At 35.6% G+C, this 14,089-nt stretch overlaps 1 long non-coding RNA gene across 2 annotated transcripts in view; it reads left to right on the top strand.

Annotated features, from left to right (window-relative positions):
* The window catches only part of LOC113460404 (uncharacterized), a 45,106-nt gene that overhangs the window by 2,419 nt on the left and 28,598 nt on the right, over nucleotides 1-14,089 (top strand). For both annotated transcript variants that reach the window (XR_003382248.2, XR_012580539.1), the window contains exons 2-4: nucleotides 1,429-1,461; nucleotides 2,270-2,403; nucleotides 8,890-8,990. This is a non-coding gene — a long non-coding RNA (uncharacterized LOC113460404). The remainder of the gene's footprint in view (nucleotides 1-1,428; nucleotides 1,462-2,269; nucleotides 2,404-8,889; nucleotides 8,991-14,089) is intronic.

Raw genomic sequence — 14,089 nt, 5'->3', positions numbered from 1 at the left:
TGTGACTACAGTTTTAAGTACATACTTATGTATATTGTCCTGAGTACATTTGCTAGTTGCTATTGTGTGATTGAACACACAATTCTGGCTTCAAAAGTTTCTTTTGGTCCTCTGTAAATACTGAAAAAGCCACTATCATGTGTCATTTGTAGAATCAACATTCCATTAAAACTTCTGGATAAAATGATACTGTAATTATCAAATTTGGTACGGTGAATATCTCATAATCTTGATGAAATACATACACCATCAGAATAATTTAAATGGATATTTAGAACTTGCACAATTAGGAATCTGACAATTTGTATGGCATCCTTTTTTTTTTTTTTTTTTTTTTGGTCAGAAAATAAAAACTGGTTGTTCACAGGAAATCGGTATTTAGATTTTTTTTTACCTTTTAAACAGATAAAGACCCTCTGTTGACTGCAGACTGCCAGGAATGATTTCCAAGCTAAACAGTGCACCACAGCTCCAGTTTTAAATTCATGTGTTGTTTTCATGACTTTAGATGCCTGCCAATATTTTTGCTGGTTGATTTTCACTGCTGTCATGAGCTGTAGAACTGAGACCCACAGGGGACAGTAGCTATATGCAAGAAGTGTCATTTATAAGACAGTCCTGAAAACACTGACTAAGTTACAATGTGACTCTACAGGAATGGAGACTCTGTCATTGCTTAGTAATATGGGGTTTTTTTCAGGTGCCTAAAATACACATATGTTGCTACCTTGTAGTCAAGTATACCCAGTGCTTTTTTGACTGACAAACTCCATAGTCACAAGACTGTATTCCCATAATACTTTTTAGCAGTTTATCTCCAACTCTTTTTCTCATGAGCTGATAGTCAAGTTATGTGGCTTTCTCATACTACCAGCTCTAACATTATAAATTTGGGTGTCCTGGTCATTGCTAAAATATTATTTACTCATAGTTTGAATAGCAAAATTTGGCTAGTTGTGTCTTGACAGTTATATTCAGTGAAAATGATGCAGGAAGCACAAGAGAAGTAAGAGAATCAATCAGTATTCTAAGAGTGAGCTGCTTTAAAATTTGCTGGCTGTTTACCAAACATATATTTCTGTTGAAAATTTTCTTTTTAAATTTTTTTTAATATATGCATTTTTATTTTAAGGATTTCTGAAAATGACTGCTCCTGAATGTGTGTATTTTGCCTCACATACCCTAGTGAGAAATCTGAATATATCTTAGTAGTCTAGGTGACTCTAGGAACTCATGATTTGCCTTCCATGTACCCCTATTTTCTCAGAGAGAAATGACTGGCTACATTAAGAAAGTATTGGAAAATGTACTTCCTTTTGTGCTCTTTTTAATGTGAAAAAGGTCAGAATGATGATACTTGGGGAACTGCAGAATCTGCATGGGTCCAGAGTTATCAAGAAATAACCATTTTCTTTTTTACATTTGCAGAGCACCAGAACAGACTCTGGAAAAGGTAAAAAGGTAGTATAAAATATTGTAATATCATGGGGGGGGTGGGTCTTTTACATGTATCTATAATAAGGAAGTAGTTCGGTACCAGAAAAATGTTAATGCCTGAAAGATAATTAAATTCAGAAACAAACTAATTTGGAAACAAATTAATTCAACCCACCTAGTAAATTGGGTTATGGGGCAACGTTTCCTACATTAATAATATAAACTACCTAGGGGGTAGACTCTGAATTTTTATGGGAATTTACTATTAAAGTATCTTTTTAATGCCATTTAAATAACTACTGTAACAAAAGGACACTGTGAAATATGAGTGGTTTTTAAAAATCTTAGCATATTGGCATTTACTAGTTGTTTTCCATTAAGTTTGCCAAAAATAAGATGAACTTTCAAATGTTTCCTCAAATCAGTGTCTGCTACAAGTTTTGTAAGATATGGCTCTACTCAGTTTTGCCTTGCAAGAGTATGGGGGGAAAGATTTCTTCTTCAGAAACTATTATGTTAGTCCTCTATCTGTAGACTTGCTAGCTTGACTGAGACAAAGAAAATAATAAAAAACAAAATAAATATCAAAGAGAAGAAAGGAATGAACATAAATTTGTAGACATTTCTATTACTATTGAATGGTCCCAGTTTTTAATAGAGCTTGAAACGAATTTAAAAAAGGGAATCTTAGATCTACAAATAGGCAAAAATAATTTCTTATTGTTTTAATTAGGTACACATTACATAATCATGTGTAATCTAACAAATCCCCTTTTGGATTTGCGAGTATTTGTTTTGCAACTATTTTGTCTATGATTTCTCTCCGTGAAAGGTCTTGTCACAGACTGAGCAAGATCTCTTTAAGGAAGATATATGTTTTTCATGATTGTGGAAAATGAACGAAAAGAAAATCAAAACTCTAAAAATCTATAAGTCTTTGTCATACCTGAAAGTTGTTTATAAAAGGTGAGTTCATATTTAATCTTTAGATTTCATGTAATTGTTGAAACCAGTTACTGCTTTGGGTCTGCCCTTGCATGTCCTATGATTTGCACAGAAATATGAAAAATTACCGAAGTTCTGCATTGACAGTAGTGCTTAGTAAAAAGGTGGTAACAATAATACCACTGCTCATTTTTGAGCCAATCTTAGATGAGATCAGTATTTTGATAGCTTAAACTACGTAGAATATGGCATTGCTTATGGAATGTACCCATCACATGCAAAAAGCATGAAGATGTAGGTTAGCCCATGGTTGGTTTTATGTAATTGTCTCAGCCATCCTATCATAGGTACAGTAAGAGCTTTGAAAAAGCTCTTACAGTCCTCTAACTCACTTGGTTAATTATGTGATCTCTTTTTAAAAAGGACCTTTAGGTATAGTATCCACTGTACCCTGAAAATATCCTCAAAGAACATGAAGGAAAAAAAGATGATACAAATTGGATGGTCCCAGATTTCAAGCCTAGGAAAAGTAAATGTCTTACTGGTTGAAATAAAAGGAATAAAAAAGTATGTATTTGAAAACATGGAATAGATGATTGTACAGATGTGATTTCTTAGATCTGACTGTCACATTCCACTGTGGGGAATTGTGAGGAGTTCTTTTAAAATAGATGGTCTGGAATGAAATTAAGTCAACTGAGACAACCTTGTATCTGAGAACTGTTTATTGATAATGAAAAACAAACAAAAAAAAAAAAAAGAAAATTTGCCCCACTAAAGGGGGCTAGAAAAGACAAAAAAGGAGGAAGGAAAATGGAAAAGGAATGGGAAGAGAGAGAGAGAGAGAATTGTTGATGTCCACGCAACACAGGGTGTATGCACTCTGCCTACTGGGGAGCCTGTGCAGATCTCAGAGGCACAGCTGATGCAGGGATGGGTGACCAGACATGCAGTGAGTGAGGAGGCACTTGGGCAGGAGGTCCAGAACAGGGTCAGGGCGAGGATTGCAGTGATGGGTGGATTGGGGGCAGGCAGGGTTGGACCCAGGTGGCTCAGGCATGGACGCAAGGATGAAGTGGCAGGGGGGCAGCCAGGCACACACGGAGGCAGGACAGGTGGTGGCTGGGAGAGGCAAAGGGGTAGGCAGGACACAGGCTACACACAAGGTTTAGAGGTCAGTCGGTGTCCTGCCAAGTGCCCAGATGGAGGAAAGGTGAGTATCTTAGAGTGAGCAAGTGCCAGCTGGGGCAGGAGAGCCAAAAGACAGGCTGGAGCTAGGGCAAAAAGGACAAAAGGTGGGCTAGGGCCAGGGCAAAGAAGCCCCTAAGCATGCTGGAACAAAAACACAAGACCCAAAAGGCCCCCAGACCCAAAAGGCCCAAAAGACAAGACACACAAAAGCCCATGTTACAAAGCCCAAAAAACCCAAGTCTCAAAATGCCCTAAGAGCTTGTGATGCAGTTAATTTTTATGTCCCCTGGCTCTTCCTAAAGTCTGCTTCCTGACAGGAGACTGTTGGCCCAGTCCAACATTCCACTGGAGTCCATTGGTGGAGACCTTTCACCATCTCATTGGAGAAGCCTCTCTGGAGGATACAGCGCTTTTGGTGCTCCCCTGCTGAGGCCTGTTCCATGTGAGATATGAAATGATTGTCAGGCAAAGTCTCCCCAGAGACAAGGCTTTAGTCCATCTTCTAGTTGCCTTCTGCAATTGGCACGTGTGCAGCCTCTCCCTCACAGGCCTCTTTGTCACAACCAGTGTTGTGACAAATCAAACTGGGTCCTCACGCTGACCTTTATTGACTACATTGCAGGAAGCTCTGATTTTTGTCTGTGAAACATAGATGAGTTCAAGAATCAGTGTTAGCAAATTGATGTGAAACTATCTTGGGTTTTTATTTCCTTCTGTGAAAAGTTTGAGAGAAATAAAGGTATATGAACATTTTTTTAAGATTGTAGATGTAGGTTAGCCCATGGTTGTTTTTATGTAATTGTCTCAGACATCCCAGAATATGAAGTAATAGCTGTGTGATGTGTGATAATAATTCAACAGTTATGGACGTTACCCATGGTAACATGCGATGGTTGGCTCTCACAATTAAGAGAAGAATACTATGTGTATGTTAAGAGAAATTTTGTCAATATATAGTCAAGTTATTCTGATTTGTTTGGACGTGCTCTGTTCTCTCCATAGTCCCCTTTCCCTCTCTATGATTCTCATGGCAGGGCCTTGGTAGTCAGGACATGTGGAGGGCGGGCGTGTACTTGTGCTCCTTGCATGAGGCATTAGGGAGGAGGGCAGGCTTGTTACTAGGAGGCACAGCATGACAACACCTAACCTCCAATCAAGTTGCAAGAGAGCAGTCTCCACCAATGGACAGTGATGAAGAGTTGACTGACAGACTTTAGAAGGAGCTAGGGATACCTTATGCAACACCAAAGGTATAAAAGGTGGAGCAGCAATTTTGTAGAGGAGCACATGATGGTTTAGTTCCATGTTCCCAGTGCTGTAATTTTTCCTTATTCAGTCTTTTGTTGTATTTTGTTAAGGTCTAATAAACCTTTGAAATTTTAAAAGTGAGTGTCATTTCTCACATCGGGTAAGTTATATCTAACAAGACATCTTTACTGTAATTCTTACACTTTGTTATATTGTTATATGTGCGCTTTATATCATATTTAACATAGGTTAGTTAAATCTGACGTGTATCCCATGCTTGCATCTTTCCACATGCAGTACTGCCAGAAATCGTGAGCATCACAGGATTTTAGAAAAACTTTAATGAGTTTGAGGATGGTGACCTAGGCAAAGTATATTTACTTTACATTACATTATATTAATGTATATGTGGTATATTTGCATTACAAATTACATTACTGCATAGTATAATGCATTAATGAATTGTACGAATAGCAGGAATAAGAAATATTTTAAGTTAATTAAATGTTTTAAGTTTGTTTACATATTTCTGACCTTCAAAATTCTTTAAAAAATAATGATCTGTCAGTACTTTGGAATTTCTGAATTAGGAACAATCACTGAGAATTTCTTCAGATAATGTGAAAATTCATTTAGGGGCAGTTTCCAATTAGGGAATATATTACAGAATGTTGCAAGATATGAGAAAAAAATTGTGAGTTTTGTGATACAGAAAGAATAAATAACTTTATCAGTGCCTGTAAAGTATACATATGCTTTCCAGATTTTTAGGATTTGATTTTGCACTGTAAGCATATATGTATATTGAAGTAGTCAGAGCTTAATTCTTTGACATTTATTCATAGAAATAATCTTCAAAGGGAGTGGATCTATTTGCTTGGAGAAAAGCTCAAAGTTTGAAAATATATGTTCCTTAAGTTTCTGTCTCTGGAATAAAATTTTCTAGGCACAATTGTACTTCAAGCTACTAAATGTTTTACAGTCAACTTTTCCAAATCTCTACAATCCTATACTTAAAAAAAAAAAAACCAAAAAAAAGCCTAACCCAAAAAACCCAAAAACCAAATCCCCCAAAATCAAAATCAAAATCAGAACCACAACCAAACCTAATCCCAAGCCAAATAAAAAGAAAGGGAACAAGCTTCTGCTCTTTAGAAAATATGTAATATGTAAATGGCTCGTCTGCAGTACGAGTATCTGACCAAAGAATAAACTGCTGCCCCACTGAATTTCTAAGATGCTAATATTATTCTATAAAAGATTTTTACATTCTTTTTCTTCTTTCCTTGTTTTACATCTCAAGGATAGGTTTTTGCACTTTACTGCCTGAAAATACCTAGTCAATCTGCAAAAGAATATTGAAGTAATTTGAAGTAGGTAGGAATTTAGATGTTAGGGTATGGCTTTGACTGCAAAGAATGTAGCTGAGCAGATAAGATTGATCTTCCTATATTCAAGGCTCAGCTATATGATTCAAGTAAAAACACAGTCATATGTTCTGCAAGATTTCAAGTAGACCTCTTTCACCTTACTATCTGCAAAGATAAAGGGAACTTTATTTTCATGTAAAACTCATGCAATTTTCAAATTGATCTATTTTTTATGGTCTGTTTTCCACTATAACTTAGTGGAACAGTATTGCAAACATATTTTCATTAAAATCCTTTTGTTAGGATCTTTCCTGCTGAAGCTGAGAAGTTTTAGCAGCAAAGTGTAAACAATGGTTATCTGCTGCTGTGGAATGCAACAGGTGGATGCGTGTTTGGTCTCCTGTGGATGTTTGGATTTACTGACCACTCACGGCGGAGCTGGCTCTCGCTCTCAGTCTCAGCCAGCTGCCTTTGTTATCTTTCTTCTCTATTCTTAGCTTAGCCAGCCTTCTGAGAACTTTCCTTCTATTTCTTTTTAATATAGTCATAATGTAATATATATGTAATAAAATAATAAAACAAGCCTTCTGATCATGGAATCAACATTCTCGTCTCTCTCTCATCCTGAAAACCCTTGTCACAGTCACAGAACAGCATTGAAGTAACTATATCCTATCAGAAAATGACAGCAGAAAGTTTAGTTTAGCTTTAAATCCATGGGCATATCATACACAATTTATTTTTAATTGTTTCCATAAACACACAAAGATTGAATTGATTGAATTAACAAAGTCGGTGTAGGATTTTTGGTTCTATGTGGTATTTTAACTAATTACTGAAGGATATATTGAAAGCCAGCAATATTCAGGAAGTCCACATGTTTTAATTTGTGGGATAATCAAAGAAAAATTGTATCTCTGAGATGTTTCCTCATGGATAACAAGTTAGCAATTAATTGTTTGGTATAAGAGAAGCCTCATCAAATGCCAAAGCATCACAAATAATGTGGTACTGGGAAAAGTGCTATAATTGTGGTTTGAATCAATTTTTAATGTACTTTAATCTGAAATAATTTATTTGAATTAAAAAATTAAAATGCTATGGAGCATATTTCAGGCCACAAAAATAAATGGTACCAAACAGGTGATACTTAACATATTGTTTTCTTGGTGCATTTCAAAAAAAGGCATTAGTGACAGTGTCAAAAGATTGAGGATTATTAAACAAGCTAGAAGAGTGTTCTCAGAAATGCAGTTTTTCCATGCTAAAAAAAAGTGTTTGGTGGTTTTTTTCCCATTCTTTTTTATTCCTCTCTTGTTTTGTCTGTCAGGTTTTGTTGTTTTTGTTTTTTCCATTTCATTGGCTACTATATCTGCAAGCCAAACAGAGGGACACAGCAATTTAGGTCTGTATTGAGGTGGCATGAATGTATTTCTTGTTTATTCAGAGGCAGTTTGGTAGGGATTTCACAAGTAGTAGGTTAGGAAAATAACTCAGTCTGGTATTCAGTGGCCTTTGTGTAGCAAAGAGAGGCAGTTACATTCTTTGTTTTGCTAGTTATTTGATAAGACTTTCTCATTGTTACCCATTTACACTGAGCTGCCATTTTCAAACATATGGGAACTGTTCCTTGTTAGAAGGAAGATATGGATGCTTAAGTAAGCCAGAGACCTGGACTTGTATGTTTTTAGCTGACAGTCGCTGGCATGTTTGTCTTAATTCTTATGAAAGTCATCTGAGACAGAACTCAGGAGGAGGATTCCAGTCACAAAACAATATACTTATACATGGGTAAGAAGAGCAGCAGGGGAATTGTATTTGTCATTTTTGTTCTGGGCTTCTTAAGTGTTCTAGAATCTAGTGTTCTTCTGAATCAAATAGTGTGTATTTAGCACAGTCTCTAGCCCAAATGAAAAGCTTGGAGTGCAGCCAACTCTTTTGTCTTCTCATAATGTGTATTCTCAATTGCCTATACTTAAAAATGTTTTCATTGAGATTCCCAGATATAAAGTTTAAAGCATGAAACCTGCTATTTCTTATCTAGACCAAACTAAGTCACTGAAAGGTATTTTTTGGAGCTAGACAATTCCCGGTATCCCAGTGTAGCTCACATTGTCCAGGTCACATACTTGTATTTCATGCCTACAGATATACTTTGTGTGCCTGGCTGATAGCTTCATCACTGGACAATGTTTCCCTGAAGAGGAATGTTTATATTACTTTTTAAACTCTAGCATAATAATAGATTTTATCTTTCACAGCTTTATTTTCTGTTCATTTTATGAATACTGGCCTCTTTGTTGAACAATTAGATAAGGCAGATGAAGCCATATCCTGTGTGACAACCCATGTTTAAGGGGGAGTCCCCCTGAAGACGGGATATCACATCCTGTCAAACTGAAAACCAAGATGCTTCATGAATAATAATCATCCAATAAATAATATTACCTTATTGTTTTTCACTTTTTAATCTCTGTCTCTCCCAAGTTGAACTGGGATTTCCCTTTGTTAACATGAAATTTTTGTGCTTCTGTTCTTTGGAGTTGCTTTTCACTTTATCCATCATACAATGAGATATCTGCTAGATCTGTCTTCATTGTTTCTCTGCTTTAAGGCTAAAAATAATTGAGTATAGCATGCCTACTCTGAATAATAGTGTCTGCTCACTTGAGTAAAATTTTGCTTCTTTTTTTTTCAGGGCTACCAGTGCAAATGGTTGTACTGCATATTGCTTTACAACAGCAGCTATTGTAGCAGTCGGACTAGGTGCAATGCAGAAGGAATGAACTTGAGATGATGGTAAGGATTGTTAAGATCTTTGAGAAGATTAAATAAGACTATTTCTATGTTTCTACTTTTCCTAAACTGTGCAACAGAAACATTATTTTCATATTTACTCCTGATTTCTGACATAATATTTGATCTAGTTTTAATAAACAGATAAGCTTTATTAAATTTTGCTATACTGGTATTTGTTTTAATGGGACAATGAAAAATCTGGGTGACTGATGGCAAATTGAAAAGGATTGAAAATTTACACCAAGTACTTATGGTCAAAAAAGATAAGCCAAAAGAAAAAGATAATTTTAAGAGCTGCTCTTATCACAGAGTAAAACCATCTAAATTAAATAAAAACTTCTGGTGTTGGTGAAAGAGATATAATGAATATATTGACCAATTGAGATCCAAAACAATATGCTGCTTTGCTCAGTGAAGTAATTATCAGTTGAAATAATTTGACTGAGGAAGTGGTAGAGTTTTTTTTACTAGTTAGAAAAACCCAAACCTGATGTGCTTCTAAAAAGATAAAGTCCAACTGAGATGGAAGGTATAAGTTATGGCAATAACTTTTTTTGATATGATAATAATGTCTTGAGAGAAATACAAATCAAAATCATTGTGCTGGCCTTCAGATCAATGAATCAGCTTCTGTGTTTAAATTGCTATTTTTTCCCCTCTGTTAGAGCTCAGAAAAGGTGGTTATAAGTAGATTCCTCAATTTTTTCTTTCGGATAACATTCTGAGATGATTATGGAAAAGAATTAAATATTAAGATATGAAATTCAGAATGGTTTATAATTTATAACTTTGCATTATACACTTTTGAAAGAAAAGCTGTGACTTCTTGTCAGGATGGAAACTAAGGATTGGAATAGCAAAAATGACAACATAATATCTCTTTAAAATAATTGTTTTTTTGTCTTTTCAGAAGAGTTAGTACTGGTACAATGTAATTTATCAGTGGGAATTGGGTATCATAAATATTAGTTTTACTGTCTGAAGCTATGTCTATCCAAAAAATCCAAAGGCTATATAGGGACAATATTTGATGTTATTCCTTATACACATATGTATTGTTATTCATTATAAATGTAAGAGTTATAGTCATGGGTTATGAAAAGTTGCTATAAACACAATAGTTGCAAATTAGTATGGGAATTTTATTCAGCAAAACTGTTGTATTTATATATTATTCTGAAAAGAAAATACGGTATTGAAAATACCAATGGGACTGAAAATATTCAATCTATTTCTAGTTCACACATCAGATCTATTAATAATAATAATGGAAGGTGTAAGTGGAACATTACAGTTGCATTTGTATACATTGACTATGATACAGTGCCAGGCAGTATAACTGAAACATTTTTAGTTCAGTTTCATAACCATATACAATCTCTATATCAGCACCACAGAAACGCTTCATCAAAATCAGTTGTGTTAAACAAGTAGTGCTATTTTTACTTTTTTTTTTTTAATACCATGTGATTATTAATACTGTTACAATTATTTTCTTGACAACAATGACCAACCAGTCACAAATTGTGTTCCCCAGAGCTCAGTATTGGAACTAGTCCTTTTTAAAATCTTTTTCAACAAACTGGTAAAAAGTATTATTTGAATGCCTCACAGTCAGTTTGCAGACAATGCCAAGCTGGGCAGGAGTGTTGATCTGTTGGAAGATAGGTAGGCTCTACAGAGGAATCTGAACAGGCCAGGTCAATCAGCCAAGGCCAATTGAATGAGGGTCAGCAAGGCAATGTACCAGATGCTTGGTACATTGGGTCACAACAATCCCATGCAGCACTACAGTCTGGGGGTGCTGGTTAGCAGCAGATGAATGTGAGCCGACTTGTGTTCAGGAGGCCAATAGGTCTGTGGCATCCTGGCCTGTATCATTAGCAATACTGTGGCCAGCAGGACCAGGGCAGTGATCATTCCCCAGTACTTGGTGGCACTGGAGAGGCCACACCTCAAGTCCGGTGTCCAGTTCTGGGCCCCTCAGTACAAGAAAGACGCTGAGGTATTGGAGTGTGTTCAGAGAAGGTCAACAGACTGGGAAAGTGTCTGGAGCATAAGTGTTACGAGGAGTGGCTGAGGGAGATGGGGTTGTTTGGCCTGGAGAAAAGGAGTTTCAGGAGAGACCTTATCCCTCTCTACAACTGCCTGAAAGGAAAATGCAGTGACTCCCAGACATGAGGCAACAGGACAAGAGGAACTGACCTCAAGTTGCATCAGGGGAAGTATAGATTGCATATTAGGAAGGATTTCTTCATGAAAAGGGTTATCAAGCTTTGGAATGAGCTGCCCAGGGACATGATTGAAGTATTTAAAAGAAGTGTAGATGAATATGGTTTATTGGTGGACTTGGCAGTGTTAGATTAACAGCTGGACTTGGTGATTGCAAAGGTCTTTTTCAACCTAAATGAATCCATGCGTCTATGCTTCAGTAATTAAGATAGGTACTGCAATTTCTGTTCTTTTTTTCTTCATTGGTCTGTCTGCCTGTCTATCCGGGGTTTTTTTGGTTTTTTTAAGTTGGTGCAGGAATAAAAGATTGGGATTTCTTTGAATTGCCATGAAATTGCTAGTTCTGATAAATCCACACAGCACTTACGTCCCCTGTTATGCATGGGGTCAAGAAAAATAGCTACAGAAAATAATACAGAAAAATAGCTCATTGAAAATAATTGACAGATAAAGCAACAAAGTATCACCGATTTATGCATTTTTACTTTCCATGTGTAATTTTAACTCTAAGCACTAGGAGACTTCCTTTCTAACTTCAGTTCCTCTGAACGCATGAGCAAAAATCATTGGCCTGAAGCATTACAGGGTTTTCTGAACTCTTTCAGACAATAGCTGTCAGTTCACTTTATTATCATGATGTTATGCCCAGAAAAACAAAAATATAGCTGAGAAGCCAAATTATTCTTTGAGAAGATGAAATATTACCAAATAGATAAATTTACACCAGAAGACATGCAGTTCTTATTACACAGCACAAGTTGTTAGTATGTACAGATGAAGGGAGTGGTCTTAATCCATTGATTCATTCACTTGGGATTAACACCATAGCACATTCAGAATAGAGATCTTCTTAGTAGCTCAGTCACATGATAGTTTAGAAGAGCAATAATTTTCACCAGAAATTATCTCTGTTAGGTGATATATCCACTACCTTACAGACATATTCATTTCAACATTTCATCAACCTTCTTGACAATAATCACTTTTTCAAAGTTGAAATTTCTTGCACTGTAATTATGCTAATCCTGCTAAGCATATTTTTTTAATGTCAAGTTTATCTAATTTAAAGAATCTGTTCTATAAAAGGATTTGCCCTTAAATGCATATGCACAAAAATAAATATTTCTTCTGCCTTCTGCCTGATTTTGATTGATTGAATCTGCATATTCCTATTGTAGTTTGTGTTTCCAATCTCTAAAAAACAGTCACAAATTTTCTTGGCTGTCTCTGTTTGAAATCCGTTTCAAATAACTCAAATATGTTTCATGTGAAATGACATAAATAATATATCTTTTAGACTAAGTCACTCTCCCTCTTGTGACTTGTTGTTTTCCTCGTAACTGAGTGTTTTGGTTTCCCTTTAAGTTGACTATTACCACTTTTTAAAATTATCTGTGAATTATTAAAATTATGGTATCTTTACTGGCTCACAGTTTCTGACTTCCTGTGAATCTTTTTTTTGTGTCTAATTCATCATTTAGGTGTTTAATGACAGAAAACAACTTTCTCTGAACAGAATGATTGCTTTTGCTTTTCTGAAGAACTCAGTTATTTTTTCAAAAATATCTATTTTCCATATGAGAATATGTTTAAAAAGAAGATTATATTTTTCTGAAGTTTCAAGTTACACTAAAATTGTACATTGCACTCAGTTTTGCACATCAAGATCTTCAACTGTTGTATTTTGCAGGTGCCATTGCTGAATTTGATTGAGATTGAAAATGTAACAATTTAGCCAACTACTGAAACTCAGCTGTAGCTCTGCATCCTTAAACAATATGTTTAAAAGCACATCAAAGTTTATCTGAGAGCTACTTTCTACAAACTGGTTGATGTTTTGGTAATGATATTCTAGATGTTTGAAAGGAAGGAACAAAAAAAAATCAGACAGGTTTTTGTTTTTGTTCCAAGTTGATTTATTGTTTCTTAAATTTGGACCTGAAATCATACAACCTTATTTTGCGATCCATATTTTGAATGCTTTGCAGGGGAATGAACACTTTCCTAAGAAACTTTTTTGCTATCCATATTTTGAATGCTTTGCAGGGGAATGAACAATTTCCTAAGAAACTTTTTTATTTATTTAAGAGTTCTTGCAGTATTTCTACTTAGGTGTTTTTAACTTGATGATTAAACCCCTCCCCTCTACTTTGTAGACCTTTAATTTTATTTGTTTGTTTATTTTTGAGTGAGTATCACTGAGCATCAATACATTTCCTCCTCTTTGTTAGTGAGAAATATATCCTGTCATTTACAAGAGCTCAAGAGAAGCATGTCAGCTGATGGTCCATGCACCAAGGTCTTGTAGCAAGGCTGAAAGTGTATTCTCAAAAACTCCAAACACAAAGACCATATATGCACACTACATATATACATGTATGTATGCATATACTTATGTTTGTATATATGTATATGTCTATGCATATACACATAAATGGCCACAAATACACACTCACATTGAGACTCACATTGACCCAAAGATATGGCTAATGAACTCACAAATTTAAAGCTTACAGTAGAAAATTGTAGGTAGAGGAGTATATATGGAAATTTACAGTGGATTACGAAATACATAGTAAGTGACATAATATAATTTGGGACACTTTCAAATAGGAAAGTGCTGGAGATTTTTTCAGAGATGGCTTAGAAAGCAACTGTGAGGAGCAGGTTCTCACAGCCTGTTTCTGTGAACAGCAGAGGTTCTCAGGTTATTTTTAATTACAGGTAAAAGTGACAAGCATGAAGGCCTTGAGAGCCTTGCACATCAGAGTTCTCAGGCAGCTTTCTCATAACAAGTGGATGTTCTATCTTTGGCTGTTTTGGGAAAGCAAGAATAATTTTGAGAACCCAAATCTTGGTATTGGAAA

This window comes from Zonotrichia albicollis, chromosome 1, assembly GCF_047830755.1.
Source record: "Zonotrichia albicollis isolate bZonAlb1 chromosome 1, bZonAlb1.hap1, whole genome shotgun sequence".
In the NCBI taxonomy this organism is placed as follows: Eukaryota; Metazoa; Chordata; class Aves; order Passeriformes; family Passerellidae; genus Zonotrichia; species Zonotrichia albicollis.
Note: the sequence above shows the minus strand (reverse complement) of the source record. Positions and strands in the feature narration are given on the sequence as shown.